Raw genomic sequence first — 20,512 nt, 5'->3', positions numbered from 1 at the left:
TTTCTGCTATCATTTAGCCTCTTTTAGAGTCTGTTTTAAAGGTTCAAAGGTCAGTACATTCAAACATTGGGCATAGGAATGGATTGCGTACACTTCTAGCATCAAAACTGGGCCTTACACTCCAACACAAGGAGTGTACGGCCGCACACATGGGTGTGCAGCCGTACACCCCTCTCCTGGTAGCACACTCAAGTGTATAAGTTGGCGACTTAGCTTCCTTTCATCCCTTTTCACCCTCCCAAGCATAGAACTCGAATTCTCTCTCAACTATCATCCGATTTTCAGCCTAGATCTTCAAGAATGTAAGTGTTATTCCTTAGATTTGTTGTTAATCTTCTTAATCTAGTAACACTCTTTGATTTCATCCATTAGAAATCATGTTTTGGCTAGATCTTCAAATCTTCATCCATTTCACCAAGAACACCAAGAACACACACTTGTTATTGGCGATTTTGTGCCTTCTCGAGCCTCCAGAACGTAAGTACTCTTCCCCTTTGCTTGAATCTTGTTTAGAACACTTAATTTAGTCTTAGAAAATGCCCAGAACTCAAGAACATATGGTGTGTGCAGCCGCACACACAGGTGTGGCCGTACACCCCTCAAAGCACCCTCAAACACCCTCCAAACACCCCTAAAGGTTTCTATATTGTAAGTACCATTCCCTAAGCTTGTTACTTACTAGATATGAGCCTTAGAAAACGTCCAAACCATGTTCATCAAGGTGTGTGTGGCCGCACACACTCCATGTGGCCGTACACCCCTTTGTTTGGTGCGTAAGAGCCTCCAAAGTGCCTTTCTAGCTTCAACACTTGATAAGCATTGGTCCTACAAGCGTCCCTATCATTGGAAAACGTTTTTTTGCACTCTTTACCATGAGTGTGCGGCCGCACACTCCCTGGCCGCACACTTCTTAAAGTGACCGTACACTCCCTTTTAGTGAATCACACGTGATTCCAACACTTGGTCAAAGTGTTTCCTAGTCCCGTAAGGTGTTTCGTTTCATTCGGTTGCTTCTAAACACTATATTTATGTCAATATATGCCATTATATGTCTCTTAGGACTCGTTAAGTCTCGGGATTTCATTCGTGGAACTTCTCAACCTTACGCACATATTCGTTTGAATGACCCACATAAGGTGAGTTCATACCCCGTAATCAATCTTTTAAACTGTTTTAAATGCTTTTAAGGGGGGGGGGGAATACAAGTTGAACACAATGATAATTGTCTTAAGTCTTTGTTATAAACATTTTCAAAAGACTGCTTATGTCATTTGTAAGTAGTCAAAACATTTCAAAAACTCTTTTAAAGTTGTGTTACTTTATAGTTTATTAAAACTCCATTTTTAAAGTACAAGCATAACTTAGTAGAAAAATGAGTCTTTTCAACAACAGTTCAAGTAAATTACTAGTAAACTATAAGGGGTATAGTTTAGAGGTTCAGTTCATACTAGATACTAGAGGATACTAAGATACTATAACAACAGAATACTAAGATGCTATAACACGAGAATATACTACGATACTATAACGAGAAGATACTAAGATACTATAACAGAATGAACTTACTAAGATACTATAACTATAATGTAAGATACTACTTCATGGTGCGACATACATTTCCGTTGCATGTTATGTACCAGAGTCTCCTGGAGGGAGAGTGTGAATTTGTGTATAGATCTATACAGGATTGACCATCCCACACCTTGCTCCTAGCTACCATGGGACCTGCAGGTCTACGGGTGACGAATGTCATATCATTTCGACGTCTCGAACGCCGTGTTATACTAAGTCAAATCAAGCATGGATACAATAATATCACATTTTACCTTAATTAAACTAATAAGTTAAAGGTAAACAGTACTACAGGATGTCAGTTGATAAGACAACTGAGTACTTATATTTTCATATTACTTTCATTTTGTGACAGTTCCACTTGAAAGTTAATACAAACTATTTTCGAGTCAAGATAGTTATAAACTAGGGAAAACTTACATTTTACAACAGACACACAGAACAGTCGAGTCTAGTACATTCAGTAGAAGGGGGCCTATAATGCTAACTTTATGATTCCTTAGTGTATGCATTCAGGGATATATATTAATCGGATCCGACAGGTAGTAGGATGTTTGCTTTCCGCTTCATTTCATGTTCCTTGTTTGGTTGTGGGCTTAGAGCAGATACACTCAGCCTACTATCTATCCGATCTTATATATATATATATATATATATATATATATATATATATATATATATATATATATATATATATATATATATATATATATGTTTCCGTATACCCTAAGTAATCATAAGGGGTACCAGGTATGGGCCAGGTCATAGGAAACTAATTCAATGCACCGTGTTCTAGTACACAAACATACTTTTCAAACAAGAAGTTTTGGTATACAAAACTAGAAACTTACCAGTAAAGGGTTTAATCCATTTTATTAAACCAGTATAACTTAAAGGACCATAGGTGGTTAATTGTATAATACCTTAGTTTATACATCGGGGTTATATATAATTAATATCCGATAGGTAGTTGGATTTGTGATTTCCGCCTTATTCCCTGCTCCTTGTTTGGTTGTGGGCTTAGGGCAGATTCACACAATTAACTATCTATTCGATATTAGATTATATATAGCGAGTATAAACTAAGTGATTATAGAAGGATCTACTGTGGTTACCATTTTATTAAAAGAAATAAGGGTTTTCTAAAAGGATCTTTTCATCAAACATAAAGGAACTATTATAGTTAACTCCGTGAGTACCGAGTGGAAACGCCAGGGTTATATACAACAATGATCTAACAAACAATGGGATGTGTGTCTTCCACCTCATTTCCTGTTCCTTGTTTGGTTGTGGGCTTAGGGTAGATACACACAACCGATTGTTTGTTTACTCTGATTTTTATATAACTTGTATCCATTTAATACTCATAGAAAGGACTATTGAGTCATTTTTACTTATCTTTCATCAAAGAAGGAAATATAGGATTTTCTGGAGGAGCAGGCAAACTTTTCTAAACAGAACTTACTACAACTTACTACAACTTACTATAACTTTCTACAACTTTCTTACTACTAACTACATCACTTAAATCTTATGAACTCACCAACTTAAATGCTGATCTACGCTTTCAAAATAACTTGTATTCTCAGGAGACCAGTAGACAGGTACGCGCTCTGGGAATTCAGAAGATGGAGCAGTATAGCTTCATGTCTTTTTGTTATTTGCTATGTATTCTATATTATGTGAATCACATACTTTGTAATAACTTTCTTTCAAATGAAATGGTTGTTTATTACTTTGGTTACTATGATGCATGTCTTATGATACTAAACATGATGTCCTCCACCCCAGAACGTTTCCGCCGTTCCGGTTTTGGGGTGTGACTAAAGGTTTTCAAACTCTACATCCAAAAGCTTATGAACTCACAAACTTAATTGTTGACACTCTTTCAAAACTACTTGTATTCTCAGGAAATCAGTGCAACAGGTAACCAACTGCTTTTGAGGATGGGACGCAAAGTCGTTAATTAATACATTTTTGTCGTCATAATGTAATTAATTTTGAAACATGTAATTCATACAAGGGTGTAACTTTTTGAATTATATTTATGATGGTTGTGTTTTCTTTGGTCACTATTATACTCATTGGTATGCTACTGTACATGAAGTCATTCCCACCCCCGTACATTTCCGCCATCTTTGGTTTTGGGGTGTGACATTGTATATCCTCCATTCTATGCTAGTTAGGATTTATGCTTTGGAAAATTGAAAATGCATGTATAATTAGAGAAAACATAGATCCAAAGCATCTAGGGTTGCATGTGTTCCATAGGAGTGTTATAGTGATTAAAACCCAACAGTATGTTGAGGGATCGAGCGCGAGACTGGTGGGAGGAGGTTTCCTGCGAGGTGGGATAACCAGGTGTGGCTGAGATGATTTGGGAGGAGTTTGTGAGGAGGTTTGATAAGTATTTTGCACCATCCATCGAGGTGAAGTGTTTAGTGAGAGAGTTCCAGGATTTACAACAGACTACCGAGACTATGGTGGAGTTCACCACCAAGTTTCGGGAGAGGGCACTATTGGTTCTACAGTACGCTGCAGATGAGGAGATGAAGAAGACAAGGTATCATTCCATGCTGAGGGATGACATTCGGGAGTTTGTGAGCTTTTTAGGGTGCAAGACCCTAAATGAGATGGTGAAGAAGGCCCGGGAACGGGAAATTGAGTTGGAGCTCCTCAGGAAGCGGAAGTTGGAGCAGGTTCAGGAAGCAGTAGGTTAGGCCAAGAAGACTAAGATCTCCGATCCTCCCGGCAAAGTCCAGTAGGGCCGTGTCTGCTGTGCCAAGTGCGGTAAACCGCACAGTGGAGCCTGCCGAGCAGAAGGCTCAACATGTTATGTGTGTGGCCAATCGGGCCACATGAGTCGGGATTACCCCAAAAAGAGCTTGATTTGTTTCCACTGCAACCAGACCGGTCATAAAAAGGCCGATTGGACGAGGTTGGTTAGAGGACAAGGAACAGTTACGACGCATGTTCCCGCCATAATGAGGATTACTGATGGCCACCCGATCAAGTCGGAAGCCCCTGCGGTGAAGAGCCGCACATTTCGGCTGACTACCGAGGAGGCCCGAGCAGCGCCTGACGTCATGACTGGTATGTGATCTATTTATGTCTCGTTTATTTTTATTGTTATGAGTTTATATAGGGACCTTTTTTGTTAATGGTTTATCGGCTCAAATTCTTTTTGATTCGGGGGCTACCCGATCGGTTGTATCTCTTGTGCTCAGCAAGAAGTTTCGTGATGCTCCGGGGACTTTGGTTTCTCCACTCGAGATGGAGATTGCGGATGAACGCACCGTGAGAGCAGCGAGGGTAATTCAGAGGAGTGTTCTGAATATGTCGGGAAGAGGTTTTATATCGACTTGGTTCCGGTTCCTTTGCGAGGATTAAAGGTGATCATCGGGATGGATTGGTTGTGGCCCAATGGGGCCATGATAGATTGTGAGCGTCATTTTGTAAGAGTTAGAACCCCAAGTGGGGGAGAATTGGTTATTCATGGAGAGAGAGCCCCATAGGGACCAACTCTCTTTTCGGTTTCGAGGGCTAGGAGAATACTTCAGTAGGGTTGTTATCGGTTTTTGGCTTATGTTTCGGATACGAGTGTGGAGGCCACGCGAGATATGGGTAGGGTACCAGTTGTATGAGATTTTCCTGATGTACTCCCAGAGGAGTTCCTGGGGTGCCTCCCGAGAGGCAAGCGGAGTTCTGTATCCATTTAGTGCCTGGTGCGGCTCCGACAAAAAAAGCGACGTACCGTCTAGCTCTGCCTGAGATATAGGAGTTGTTTATGCAGCTTCAAGAGCTGCTAGACTGGGGGTTCATTTGTCCGAGTAGTTCCCCGTGGGGAGCATCGATCCTGTTCCTGAAAAAGAAGGATGGGTCCCACAGGATGTATATTGATTATCGGGAGCTGAACAAGCCAACGGTGAAGAACCATTAGCCGCTCTCGAGGATTGATGATTTGTTTGATCAGCTTCAGGGTGCATTATGGTTTCCCAATATTGATCTTCGATCAGGGTATCATCAGATGAGGATCTAGGATGAAGACATGCCGAAGATGGCGTTCAGAACTCCTTATGGTCATTACAAGTTTATGGTGATGCCATTTGGGCTCACCAATGCTCCAGCAGCGTTCATTGATCTCAGGAACCGGGTTTGTAGAACGATGTTGGATCAGTCTGTGATTGTTTTCATTGATGATATTTTGATCTATTCAAAGTCCAAGGAGCAGCACGAGCAGCATTTGAGAGAGGTGTTGGAGACCTTGAGGAGGGAGAGGCTTTATCCCAAATTCTCCAAATTCAATTTTTGGTTGCGAGAGGTGCAGTTTTTGGGGCACATCATCAACCAAGAGGGTATTTTGGTGGATCCCGCCAAGATTGAGGTGGTAATGCTTTGGGAGGTTCCGAAAAACGCATCCGAGATCAGGAGTTTCTTGGGATTAGCAGGGTATTATCGGAGATTCATCCAGGATTTCTCAAAAATTGTTGTACCCTTGAACCGTTTAACTAAGAAGAGTGTGACCTTTTAGAGGAGTCCTGATCAGCAGTCGGCTTTTGAGACATTGAGCCAGAAATTATGTGAGGCCCTGATTCTAGCTCAACCCGAGGGATTGGATGATTTTGTTGTGTATTGTGACGCTTCTATTTTAGGGTTAGGAGTTATGCTGATGCAGAGGGGGCATGTGATTGCTTATTCCTCGAGGCAGCTGAAGCCTCATGAGGCGAATTACCCCACTCATGATTTGGAGTGAAGGGCATTGGTATTTGCCCTCAAGAGTTGGAGTCATTATCTATATGGGGTACGATGTACCATCTGCACTGATCACATGAGTTTGAAGTATTTGATGGATCAGCAGAATTTGAATATAAGTCAGAGGAGGTAGATAGATGTGGTGAATGATTATGACTGTGAGATTTTGTACCATCCTGGGAAGGCCAATGTGGTGGCCGATGCTTTGAGTCGTAACACGGAAAGTGCCCCGATTCGAGATGTTTGCTTGTGGATGACAGTGATTTCACCTTTATTGGATATGATTAAGGAAGCACATGTGGAGGGTTTAAAATGGGAGAACTGGAAGATCGAGCGGATTCGGGGGCAAATTCCATTTTTTGTTCAAGATAGTCGGGGGTTATTGACTCAGTGTGGTAGAGTTTGGGTTCCGTTATCCGGGGGTGTGAGGCAAAGGATCTTGGAGGAGGCGCACATGTCCAACTTTTCTATTCATATGGGGTCCACAAAGATGTACCGAGACCTAAGATTGATCTATTGGTTGCCCTGTACGAAGCGAGAGGTTGTGTGGTTTGTGTTGTGGTGTTTGACCTGCAGGAAGGTCAAAGTCGAACATCAGAGGCCTCACGAAAAGATTCAGCCGCTACCTATCCCCATGTGGAAATGGGAAGAGATCACCATGGATTTTATCACAAAACTACCTAAGACAACGCGGGGTATGGATTCCATTTGGGTTATTGTGGACACGTTGACTAAGAGTGTGCATTTTATTCTGATCTCCGAGAGTATGACCGCCGAGAAATTAGTAGACATTTATGTGCAGGAGGTGGTGGCCAGGCACAAGGTGCCAGTATCTGTGGTCTCGGACCGCGATGTTCGTTTCACCTCTAGATTCTGGACAAAGTTTCATGAGGAGTTGGGTATTCAATTGAATTTTAGCACTACTTACCACCCCCAGACTGATGGCCAGAGTGATCGGACGATTCAGACGCTCGAGGATATGCTTTAGGCATGTGTATTAGATTTTGGAGGGAGTTAGGATACTTACCTTCCACTAGCAGAGTTCTCATATGAAAACAGTTATCATGCTAGTATTGACTGACTCCCATTCGAGATGTTGTATGGTCGGAGATTTAGAACCCCAGTTTGCTAGGGTGAGGTTGGGCATCGAGTCATGAGAAGCATCGAAGTGGTGATTAAGACCACTAAGTTGATTTAGCAGGTGCGTGATAGGCCGAGGGTTGCGCAGAGGCATCAGAAGAGCTATGCTGACCGGCGTCGATCAGATCTTGAGTTCCCAGTGGGCGATTATGTACTGCTAAAGGTGTCACCCTGTAAGGGTGTTATCGGTTGGATCTACTGATTTAGCTTAGTGAGATCCACAACACCTTCCATGTGTCTCAGCTCCGAAAGTGTGTATGAGATGAGTCAGCAGTTATTTCTTTGGATGATATTGTGTTAGATGAGAGCTTGAATTGTGTTGAGAAGCCCATTGCAGTATTGCATAGAAAAACTAAATTTCTTCGAAATAAAGAAGTGAAGATAGTAGAGGTGCAATGGCAGCACCGGAAAGGCTCCGAATGGACATGGGAGCCAGAGGACGAGATGAGAAAGCATTATCCAGGTAACATCCGTTTTTGATCGTTTGTGATTAGGGTTCGTGGGCTGCAACCCGGGCATGAGGAAGCCTCGAGATTGGGAAGAGTTACTAGAGGTGTAGGGCATCTCGTCACTTTTCTGTGGATATGAGGTTCATGGGAAACGGAATTATAACATGGAAGCTATGACAGTTTGAAGTCTTTGTGAGATAAGTCCCTTAATTGAGAAAAGTGGCAGCTGGGTACGCTGGGCGTACATGTGTGTACGCTTAGCGTACTCATGTGCGAGAAAATGAAGCGGAGCCACCTAGTACGCTGGGTGTACTAGGCATAGAGTGAAAACCCTAAATGAGGGGGTTTCCCTATATAAAGAATAAGATGGCCTTATTCATGGCCACCATTTCCAGATCTCAACTCTCTCAAAACCCTAATTCTCGTTCTTTGAGCTTGATTGACCATTGTGAGCTTATAAGTGTTATTGTGGGATTTTTGGAGTGAAGAAGGAGCATGGAAGAGAATAGAGTTGGAGTCCAGGCTTTGGATCTGAGCTTTTCTGTGGTTGGATCATCATTTGAAGGTATAAAGCTCAAAGCTTTCCCATCCTTTTGATTTGTGCATGATATGGTCTATTTTAGGGTTTTTGGTCCCAAAGCATGAAGCTTTATGAGTTGTTGCACTCCAGAGCCTAATATTTGTCCTTTTAAGTGTTTCTAGTGGACAGGATCCATAAAAATGAGGTCTTGGACGTGAGAATCAAACCATGCATGAGATATGTGCATTTTGAGATGAGAAAATGAGAGTTTTGGGTGTTTGTGACTTTATCAGCCATGCAAATGCTTAAAGTCACTAAATTTATGGAGTAAGAGCCTCTAGGGAGTCCAGATCTGTGATATGAGCTAAGGTCTTAACGTGTTAAGACCAAGAAAGTGAGAAAAACCATACTGGACGTACGCTGAGCGTAATCCTAGTACGCCCCGCGTACTGGGTTGGTGCCCCCAATCAGATTTTGTGCATGCTTGCGTACGCTGAGCGTACGAAGGGAGGTATGCCCACGTAACCAAGATGTGGGCTTTTGGGCTAAATCTTATAATAGGCCTTAAGGGTTGGGCCTGGTTCTTTGGGCTTGTGTATTAGAGACCTTGAGCAGAGAAATATTATATTATGCCTTGGGCCCTTGTGTTGGGCTGGTCATTTGGACTTGAGAGTTAGGCCTCGGGAGAGCCTATTCATTATTGGGCCTTTGTGGGCCCAATGAGTTTTAGGTTATTAATGGGCTAGTTAGTGGACTACCTTTATACCTAATGAGTGAGAGTTTGGACTTAGTTCCTAATTCGGTTAATTGTGGGTTTGGCTCAAAGTTAGAGGTCGGTGCGTAGCAGCAATGTTTATAGGGGCTGTTCATCATCCGAGGTGAGTCTTCTCACTATACTTACCTTGAGTGGTAATCTAGGTGTGACCGGAGGGTCTTATGTGCATATACTGTGCATTGAGATATCCTGCTTATTGTCTTTGTGATATATATATATGTTGTGTATTAGATTGAGTTACCGAGTTGAGGGACCAGAGGGTCCATCTGAGTTGTAGGACCAGAGGGTCCCACTGAGACAGATTGACCGGAGGGTCATATCTGAGTATAGCCATGAGAGGCTAATGAGATATGTGTGGTATTTTGGGGAACTCACTAAGCTTTGTGCTTACCGTGTTATGTGATATGTGTTTCAGATTATTTACAGGATCGCGAGAAGGCGCCGGCTTGATTGTGCACACCAGAGAAAGAGTTATGTTTTGAGGATCCTGGATTATTAATCAAACAATTATCGAGTTGCGTTTTGTAAACCAAATAAATGGTATTTGTGTGAAATTTGTTATGAGAATTATGTGATTCTAAAATGAAAATTTTGTTTGAAAATTTACGGTGTTACAATCCAGATCTTTTTGCATCAACATACTTCGAGGACGAAGTCTAATTCAAGTGGGGGAGATTTGTAACAATCGGAATTCATGTATTTACATTTCTTACCCTTAGTATGAAAATAGTGGCAAATTGGTCCCTTCGTACGATGGGCGTACTTGAGGAGTACGCTTAGCCTACTAAGGATGGATGAACGCGGGAGGGTTGTCATGTACACTGGGCGTACCAAGAGGCACGCAGGGCGTACATGACTGAGGATTAAAACGCTAATATCCGGACTTGAGACCTATTTATACATCCTTACGTCATTTGCACCAAACCCTAATCAGCCTCCATAGCCTCATTTTGTCCCTTAACCTCAGATTTCCTTCTGAGTGTGATTCTTGAGTTTAGAAGTATGTTGGTGGCCATTTTAGAGTGCATTCAATAAGGAAATGGTGGTGATCAAGCTTTGTGTGTCATTGAGCTTCTAGATCATGCATCTAGTTCATCTTGAAGAAATTCTAGAGGTATAAAGTGATGACCATTTCATTCGTTTTGGTTGTTTGAGTTACGGTTTTGTCATGGAGTCCCCTTTTCGCTTTTGGACATTCTCTTGTGAGTTCAGCAACTCCAGATACTAGGATAGCTAGATCTAAGCTCCTTGAGCATGTTGGATGCACAAAGGTGCCATCTTGAAGGTTGTTTTGACTCCATGCATAAGTTTGAGGCCTTAAATGGGGTCTTATTAGGAAGATTGAAATATTGGGATCACTCATGACATGAAAGGGCATAAAGTTGCCAACTTTATGCCCTAGAACATCTTAATGGACTCAGATCTGAAGTTTGATGTTGAAATCCCAAGTATTAAGCACTTAATGGTCGAATGTGCATATCCTGGTTGTACGTCGTGCATAAATTCGTGTACGCAGCGCATACTGCTTAAGGGGTAGTATGCTAATCATACTAGAGTGGTATGCAGGGCGTACGCACTTAGTTGCGTATGGGCTTTTTTGGGCTTGTTAGCTTATTGGGCCATATTTATTTTTGGGCTTGGTTCCATTTAGAGTAATGGGCTGATATTCAGTTTTGGGCCATAGTTGTTTTGGTTGGGCCTTATTGGGCCAAGCGGGCAATTAATGGTCTTTATCATGGGCCTTAGTGTTGGGTTTTTGTATACTACAACACTCCTATGGTGCACATACAATCCTAATGCTTTGGTTCTAAGATTTCTCTAGTTATACATGCAATAAAATTGTTGTATTAATGTCTAAGTCCATAACTATATTTGGTATGTACTTGACCCGACCCGACATGGTCCATTTGGGTTGCATGGCATTGCAATGCTTGGATAGACCAAAATGAGACAAAGGACACTTAAGGTTATTAATATATTATAAGTTGTAATATATTAATAATATTATTTATTTAGTATTGATCAAAGAATTAATTTGGAATTAATTAAGTGATCAAAAAGAGACTAATTAAATATATGGGGTTGATTGTGTAAATCATCTATTCTTGTATAGTGAGCTAATGATCCATAGTTTGTTGGATTGGGCAAAAACCCATATGGTGCTCCATGGATAGTCCATGGAGGTTACAAACCCATGGATCATGGAATATGGAAAGCCATGACAATTATGGTTTACATGGTGTAACCCTAATTGTGCCACAACTATATAAAGACCCCTAGATTAGCAAAATCAGCACTTGTACAAGCAAGAAAGAGGGCTAGCCGATTTTGAGGTGTTAGTGAACTTCTCTCAAGGTTATTCCAAGTATTGTGGTGTTGTGTGAGACATTTGAGGCATCACACTTGAAGTGATAGGCTCACAAGGTTTTCAAGGAATCCAAACAACATAAGGTATGTTCTACAAGTATTGTGGTGTTGTGTGAGACATTTATGTTTAGAAGTTCCACATGCTATGCTAGATAGGTTATGAACCTTGGAAATCAAATTTGCATGTATGATAGTAAAACATAGATCCAAGGTTTCTAGGGTTGCATGTACACCATAAGAGTGTTAGAATGCTCAAAACCCAACAGTGGTATCAGAGCCTGGTTTTTTTGTTTGATACTTGATGCAAAGTTGTTGAAAAAACTCAGTTTTCTGCATTCTGCAGCATGAACTCGCTGAGTCCATGGGGGGACTCGACGAGTCCATGTGATAATTCATCCTACTCGTCGAGTAGGTTCTTGCACTCGACGAGTAGGAGCCCATGAATGCAGATTTTCGAGTTTTGCTGCTGGAAATGGACTAGAAACATTACCATAAACTGTTTTAGTGTTTTAAAACTTGTTTTAGATGGTATAATGCTTATGCTAATCCATTTACAATGGCTACTATAAAAATTCCATGTTTTATATGTGTTATTACGATTCTTGAAATTTTGATATGAATGTTCATGTTGTTATGAGTTTTAGAAGATCATAGGAATTATGTGTACCTTGCTTGTGAATATGATTCTTGATCTTAATGCCTAATGATGGAATCCATAATCTGTCCTCAAGTTATGGATAACCAAAGTCACTTCTTTAAAACTGTCATTAAAAGAATAAGAGGTTACATAAAATGAAGAATCTTCATTTTAATGGACCATTAAACTCATAAGTTATGAAATGAACCTTAAAAGTTATGAAATGAATTTGTAAAGTCTTACACCCTAATACTTTAATTTCCAAATTGAACCTTAAAATTTTAAAAGTTTAAAATTCAACCCTTATACTATTATTATATTAAAAGTTTATATATATATATATATATATATATATATATATATATATATATATATATATGTATCAGAATAAGTCAGTCTTACCGTTAGTAGGCCTCATTCACGAAGCCGGTCTATAAGGGGGTATAAGGTTGTTGCCTATAAAATGGCAGCTTAATGGATGTCCACTCTCACCCACCGTTTCCTTGACTGGTGGAGGGTCGTTAGCCGAACGGGTAGGATAGGACCTTAATCCTCATTAAAAGTATAATGAAATTATAAAGTAACTAAACCTTTATTAATTCCCAATCTTAGTTACTTTAGGAAAAATGTGAAATAGGTGTTAACCCATGAATGTACACTTTGTACCTTACCAAGTCGTTAGTGGAGCGCGTGTGCTTAACCGGCACACTAACAAGGACTAGTAAGAGTGGCAAAGGGTAACTTAATTTTATCATAGATCGGTAGAGCACGTGTGGTTAACCAGCATATCGATTAGGTGATAAAAGTTAAGGGTACCAAGTCAATTTGCGTGGTTATTCACGCCTTGTTTGTGATCCTCGGCATCCTAGTCACAAACTTGAGAGGGCACAATCGAGATTCAAACATTCCACTGAAAGTTCAATATATCTCAAAAGATCTAGGAATTTCAAATCCAATAAAACTTAATAATCTATTTCGTTTTTGTGGTGGAAATTGGTAAATCGTCATTTACCTACCTTCAAATATTTTATAGCTTGGATTACGGCATCCCTCTTCCAACTATAAATAGTGTGTTGGGTCCTAGCCTTAATATTTCATTTTACGTGACTTATTAAGGACTCTTTGTCTAATAAAACTTGTCTTTCTTTATTTCAGATGTCTTCCAATACTGCTACTGTCTCAAACCCTACAGGCTGCTTTTCCCTAATGAACTTGTGTGGGAAAGTCACTTTTGATGGTTCCAATTTCAATGAATGGATTAGGAACATCAGAATGATTACTCGCTATGAGGGCAAAGAGTATGTCCTCGATAAGGAGCTAAAGGTTATCGATGAGTCGACTGCTACTCATGAGGAGATTGCTGAGTACACTACCCATGAGAAAGATGCCACTAAGGTGTCTTGCATCATGTTGGCCACAATGACATCAGAACTCCAGAAATCAAATGAAGATTTATACCTTTTTGAGATGCACCAGGATCTGATGGATAGGTACCATCACAATGCTCGTCAGGAAAGGTATGAAATCATTTCCTCCATGATAACAGCTAGGATGAAGGAGGGAGAATCCCTGACCGGTCACTTGCAGAAAATGCAAAGGTTCATGGACGGATTATTGAAGCTTAATGTGGACTTTCCTGAGGACATGGCGATTGCCATCATTCTCCATTCCTTACCTCCAAGTTATGATCAGTTTCGTATGACTTATCATTTGAACAAAGAGGAAGTCACACTAAGTAAGTTTTAAGGACTTTTGAGGACCGCTGAAAATGCTCTTAAAAGTAAATCAGCTGTTACTCCTACTCATACTACTGCTCCTGTCCTGGTAATTGGGCAAGGAAAGGGAAAAAAGAGGAAGACACCTTCTAAGGGTACCAAGGGAAAGTCTCTTGATGGCTTCTCTTCAAGTGGAACCAAGAAAGGTTCCATTCCTCCTTCTTCAAACCCAAAGGAAGCACAATGCTTCTACTGGCAGGAAAAGGGGCACTAGAAGCGAAGCTATCCCAAATACTTGCAAGATGTAAAGGATGGGAAAGTTAAACCCACCCATGAAGGTATTTACACTATATTGTGAAGGGTCCATGTTATGGTTTGGGGTAGGATTTGGTTGTGTAGGTCATTTCGTATTTTGGTATGTTTACGGCCAAGAGTATCTTTACGGCCGTAAACATGTTTACAGCCATGACCCTGTTTACGGCCATGACCAGTTTACGGTCAGGTCTTCTTTCCTGTATATAGGACCAGTCTGAGTCAGTTAGTTGTTGTTGATTCATAGCAGTTTGCGGCCAGTCAGAGTTGTACCAGACGTTTCACTAATACAAACGTGTGCAAGCTTTGATTCATCATTCTTCTACTCAATTCTCTTCTTGTTTGATTGTTAGATTGCTTGATCACTAGTTAAGATCCTGTTTCTAGGACCTAACAATTGGTATCATAGTAGGTCTAGTGTCAAAACATCTTTCAATCACATTTTCGGTCAGAGGAGTTCAGTTTCATCGTTTTTCAAGACTGAATTTGGTGTTTTGTGAAATAAGGAGATTAGATCTGCTTGCAATTCAAGTTTTCAACAAATTTTGGGTGTTTACGGTCAACAGTTTACGACCGTAAACAGTCAATCTTCATTGACCGTAAACAATCAATATTCATTGACCTTAAACAGTCAATCTTTATTGACCGTAAACAGTCAATCTTCATTGACCGTAAACGCAACCGTAAATCCATCATAGACCGTAAACTCTCCTCCATTCGTAAACTCCAAGCTGTGAAAGTTGACCGTAAACCCGTGTTTATGGCCGTAATCATTTGATCTCAAACTTAGTTAATTTTTCAAGTCGGCAGGGGTCTCTCGGCCATTGGTGTCAAGGCAGGTTTTGCGTCTTAAAACCCGAACTTCTCAAGTATATCGACCACATATTTTGCTTGATGAATCAGGATTCCGGTTGATCTATGTAAGGTGCCAAAGTCGAATTGTCTGTGCTCTGTGTTCGATGCGCGGGTAGGCACGAAGGGTTTTTAAATGGACTTGACTAGGATCAGATGAACTTTAGGAGTTTTAAGACTTGACAAATCTTGACCTAGATAGATCCATTTAGCCTGACAATACGACGCTTGGGTAGGTTGAGCAGGGAGATATTCATGGGAATCTGCGGATACATTAAATGATCTGTATCTGGAACTGTGGATTAACTTTTCCTCGACGTGCGTACTCTGTCCTTAATTCCAGTATTGACGGGGCGACTGGGGAATTCCGATAAATTAGGTTTGTAGAAAGTTATTTTCTTTCTTTCTTACTGTCAGTCATATGTTACCTCCTCTGTGTGATCGAAAGATCCGACATGGACTGTAACATATGCAATTCTGTGTCTCTACATCTTCTTCTATGCTATTATTTCTACCTGTTAGCCACATGATGTCTCCTTTGCTTGATTAACAATCCGACCTGGTACACAGCATGTGCAACATTCTACTTCTCAATCCATCCAAACTCTAATTAGTCATATTTTTCACTCTCTGCGTGATTGGAAGAGATCCGACCTGAGTGTACAACATACGCATTCTAAACCTGACTTCTTCCTTAATAATTGTCTGCTCATCTGAAGTAAGGAGTATTCTGGAAGTCCTTGATTATTGGGGCATATCAGGAAGCGGGAAACACGTTCTAGTACAACTAAAATTGAACACTTATAGGTTGTCTGTAGATCTCGCTGCTCAATGTAGATGGACAACAATATTCTTGGTCGTCGTCAGCTGAATGGTCTTTTAGGAAATTTATCTAAGTTCATAGGATCTAATGTCTTGTCATTTATAGTTTATTCTTAATATTTTCACAACCTTTCGTGTTTAAGTGGACCACAATACCGGCGATCGACCAGACATACACATGAAGGTAGAAGTACCAACAACCGGATTAAGACTGTCTAAAAACATTGATCCCAATATCACAAAATCTTATCAGCGTTTGTTAAAATGATAGTAGTTTAAAATTTCTGTTTATTTTTAAATTTATGCATTTTATTTTTCATTTTAATAATTTCTATTTTTTATTTTTTATGTTTTTACTTTTACATAAAAATTTTAGTTTATTTTTAGAAATTAGTTTTATTTTTTATTGTTATTTTTGTCCTCAAAATGTTTTACTTTTATAAAGGCTTTCGGGTATTGGACCTTTATCATTGTGGATTGCGGCCCATGAAATTTTTGGTCTGGGTGTATAAAGAAAAGTGTACAGCTGAAAACCATTTTACTCCTCATTTTTCTATTCTTGGCCGCAAACTCTCCCGTTTCTCTCTCTCTCTCTCTAAAAAATTTTCGTGAGTTTTGGTGAAATTGATCCAATAACTTCAAAGGTATGCCATTTTCGACCACATATATGCAAATCTCGCATCAAACCGACATGATTTCAAGCTTTAATCGAAGAAAAACTAACTGTCGGCGTTTACGACCAAGGGCAGTTTACGGCCAAGGGCAGTTTACGGCGAAGGGCAGTTTACGGCCAATGGCAGTTTACGGCCAATGGCAGTTTACGACCAATGGCAGTTCACGGCCAAGGCTGTTTACGGCCAAGACTGTTTACAGCCAAGACTGTTTACAGCCAAATTTTTAATGTTTGAATATGTCGTTTTCTCATTTGACTTTTTTGATTGCAGATTCAAATGGCAGAGCTGAAGTTAGCTGACAGTCACAACCTGGCTACCATCTTGGCTGATCCTTCGGCTGCTCACGGAGAATTCAAGTCTATGATGCATAGATTGCGAGAGTGTTGCTTGTCTACGGCGTTGACTGTCAATCCAAACATTTATCAAGGATTGATTAATTATTTCTGGAAGTCTGCATCGGTGAAGAAAGGAAGTGATGGAGTTGTTTGTGTTGAGGCTTTTGTCAACAACTGCAAAATCATCATCAATGAGCAGTTCATCAGAAGTACGCTCAAAATTGACGATCAATCAACCTCCTCCTCTGAGATCGAGATTTCCCATGTGGAGGAGTTTCTTGCCAAAATGGGATATGAAGGTGTCTTCCCTCCAATCATAAAGAAGTTACTGCCACCGTTCTGGAGATTATTAGCTCATGTCTTCGTGAGCTGCATTTCTGGAAGAAAATCTGGCGCATATGAGATATCTCTAAGAAACACTGGTGCCATCATCGCTCTGGCTGCGGGACTGAATTTTAATTTCTCGATGTTCATTCTCGAAGAACTGATTACAAACATCAAAGGAAAAACTAGGGATAAGTTCTTGTTGTACCCTAGGTTCATTCAAGTATTCATTGATGAACAATTTCAGAAATGGCTAAAGATGGAGAAATTCTTGACATGAAGTCTTTAGGGACACACACCGTCGGATTGATAAAGCAAAACCGAAAGGGAAAAATAACTTTTCAAGGAAAGTTCCCCTTGGTGATGTTTGGCTTGTTTACTGATTCAAGTAAGGCATCTGAGTCTCATGTTTCATCTGATCGTGTGACTTCTGAAGATGATATTTTTTCTGAAGACGACGTCATTCCAGTTTCTGATCACGAAGATGACGAAGCTACTCCTGCTGCCATTGTAGCTGAAGAGCATGACCTTCACTCTGTACAGGTTGAGAGTGATTTTAACGAAAAATATGATTCCTTTGAAGACTTGGATCTTTCGGGCTTTGACAAGGATGATATTCCCTTGAATCTTGGAGAAAATGCAAACCTCTTGTCAAATGAGGACCTTGATTCTTTCTTTGACCCTATCCATGATGTTGCTCATCCAGCAACGGAGATAAGGGAGTCAGAAGATGTTTTTGAGACTCCGCCTCCTTCCCCAAAACAACTGGCTGAAACTTCAACTCCTATGGAGACATCTTCGGAGATTCCTCCTTCTAAGAATGTCATTCCTACCATTGATCCAGTTGTAAGTGAACCTTTGACAACTCAGACCTCCTCGTCTTCATTGAAGAGGAGAAGACTAGATCCTAAACCAGGTGTATTCGTGCCTGATCTATCTCATGGCCAGTCAACTCCACCAATTACTACTTCCGTTGCCACTTCACCTATTCCATCCAATGAAGGTCCTAGCACATTTTATGAAGCTGGTGGTTCATCTGTTCCTTCAGGATCCTCTCCTCTCAGGCCTTATCACGACATTGTCTCTGAGAGACTCGCTATACATTTGGCCCATGAACAAAGCTCAGTGCCTTCCTCCCGAGCTAAGGGAATATTTATTGAGGAAGGCCACTCAAAAGAGGATGATCCCACCATATCTGGACTTCAAAAAAAAATCGGGGTGCTTAATCAAAAAAATATTGAGCTTGATATCCGGGTGGCTGATCTTGAAGCTGAAAAGGCCCAACTCAAAATTCAGGTTGCAGATCTTGAAGCGGATAGAGTTCTGAAAACAAAGCAAATTTCTGATCTGCAAACTCACATGGGAAAGTTGACTGCATGTTACTTTGATTTGAAGGAGAAGCTGACAGAGGAACTTGGTGACAAGTTCAATTCATCTGTTCGACATCTCAATGCTGGCCAGCCTTCTTCTCAACAAGTTCAAGACCCCCATGTTGACCCGCCTGCTCAAAGAAGAACTACGATTGTCGATCGATTCGATAAGGAACCAGCTCAAGCACCAAGCGTTGTTGCACTCAAACGTGCCAAGTTAGCAGCTTCTGGCAAGAAAAAGCAACTTCTCTTCAAGAAATCTTCTGATCAAAATGCTCCTGGAAATAAACCCACTATCACTGTCACTGATCTTGAACATAAGAAATTTGGTCACAAGTATGGTGACAGAACGGGAATTATGTCATGGGGCTTTCATGACAGGCTCAACATGTGGATCGTAAAGCGCAAAAGCAAAAATGTGGAGTACTACAAAGATTTCCATGATTTCCATGTTGGATTAGTGTCTAAGTCCCTAACTGTTTTGGTATGTACTTGACCCGATTATGAGCATGGTCCTTTTGGGTTGCCTTCACCATAGCAATATGTAGGATGAATTAAGGAGAGAAAGGTTTAATTAAGATTTATTAATATATTATAACAATAATATATTAAAGGAGAAATCATATTGTTTAATTAATATTAGTCAAGAATTAATTAAGAATTAATTTTGTGACTAAAAGAGATTAGTTAAATTAAGGGGACTGATATTGTAATTATAAGATAGTTACAAAGTTGGGCTTAGGATCCATTAGATGGCAATAGACGAATTATATATGGAGGACCATAAAGAAATCGTCCAAGGGCCTTCTGGAATGGTCCATTGCACTGCTTAGGGCTTAAGCAGTCAGATTAGGGTTTCCTAGTTGCAAACCCTAATATCTTGCATGTATATAAAGGAACCTTAAGCCCCAAAAACGTGGAGAAGGGTTCCTCTAGGGTTTCCAGCCGCTTTTGGTGCCTCCTCTCTCCTCCCTCTTCATCCAAGTTGCTTAGTGGTGTTTGTGACTCCTTTAGAGGTGCAACACTTGAGGCACTAAGCTTTCTGAAGCCAATCAAAGCAAGGATTGGTTGTTATTGCTATATAACAATCAAAGGTAATTACTAAACCCTTATTTCAGTTCTTTTTTGATAGATCTAGGGTTTGTAAGTCTTGGATTCATTGCATGTACAATAGAGAAACCTAGATCCAAGAATTAGGGTTTGTATAAGCACATAGGATTGTTCTTATGCTTAAAACCCATCAGTGGTATCAGAGCCTTGATTGGTTTCTATTGTATGTGATGCAATTGTCGAATTCTTGCTGAAAAACGATTTTCTTGCTTCTGCCCGAACCAACTCGGCGAGTCAGTATCTGGACTCGGCGAGTTGGCCCTACTCGGCGAGTTCAGATTGCTACTCGGCGACTTTGGGACTCAGATAGAGGATATCTCGGGATTTCTTGCTGGTTTGGTGAAGAATAATTGCCTTATATGGTTTTAACTGATAAAATTCGAATTTTATTGTTATTGAAAGATTATCCTTGCCAAAACACAAGATAATTACCAATTGATTAAATAATAAATTCCTTATATGATTAAAATTGATTATTTGTATTAATTGGGTAACTTATCTTGCAAGAAATTGAATTAGGTCAAATATAGATAATCACTAAATTAATTGTTTGATTTATATTATTTTTTTATTTGATCCCTAGTAAGTTTGAATAGTTTCAAATTACTCCCTTTAGGTTTTATAGTTTAAATTTGAACTTAAAAGTTTTGTTTTTGAAATTTAAATAGTTAAACCCTAATGTTTTGAAATATTTCAAAACTTGCCCTCAAGTTTTGGAATTTAAAATTTTGATTAATAGTTTAATTATGTAATATTTAAATTCTAAAACTCTAGTATTTTGAAAAA

Source organism: Lactuca virosa, chromosome 3, assembly GCF_052849685.1.
Source record: "Lactuca virosa cultivar CGN04683 chromosome 3, Lactuca_virosa_CGN04683_v6, whole genome shotgun sequence".
NCBI classification, from domain to species: Eukaryota; Viridiplantae; Streptophyta; class Magnoliopsida; order Asterales; family Asteraceae; genus Lactuca; species Lactuca virosa.
Note: the sequence above shows the minus strand (reverse complement) of the source record.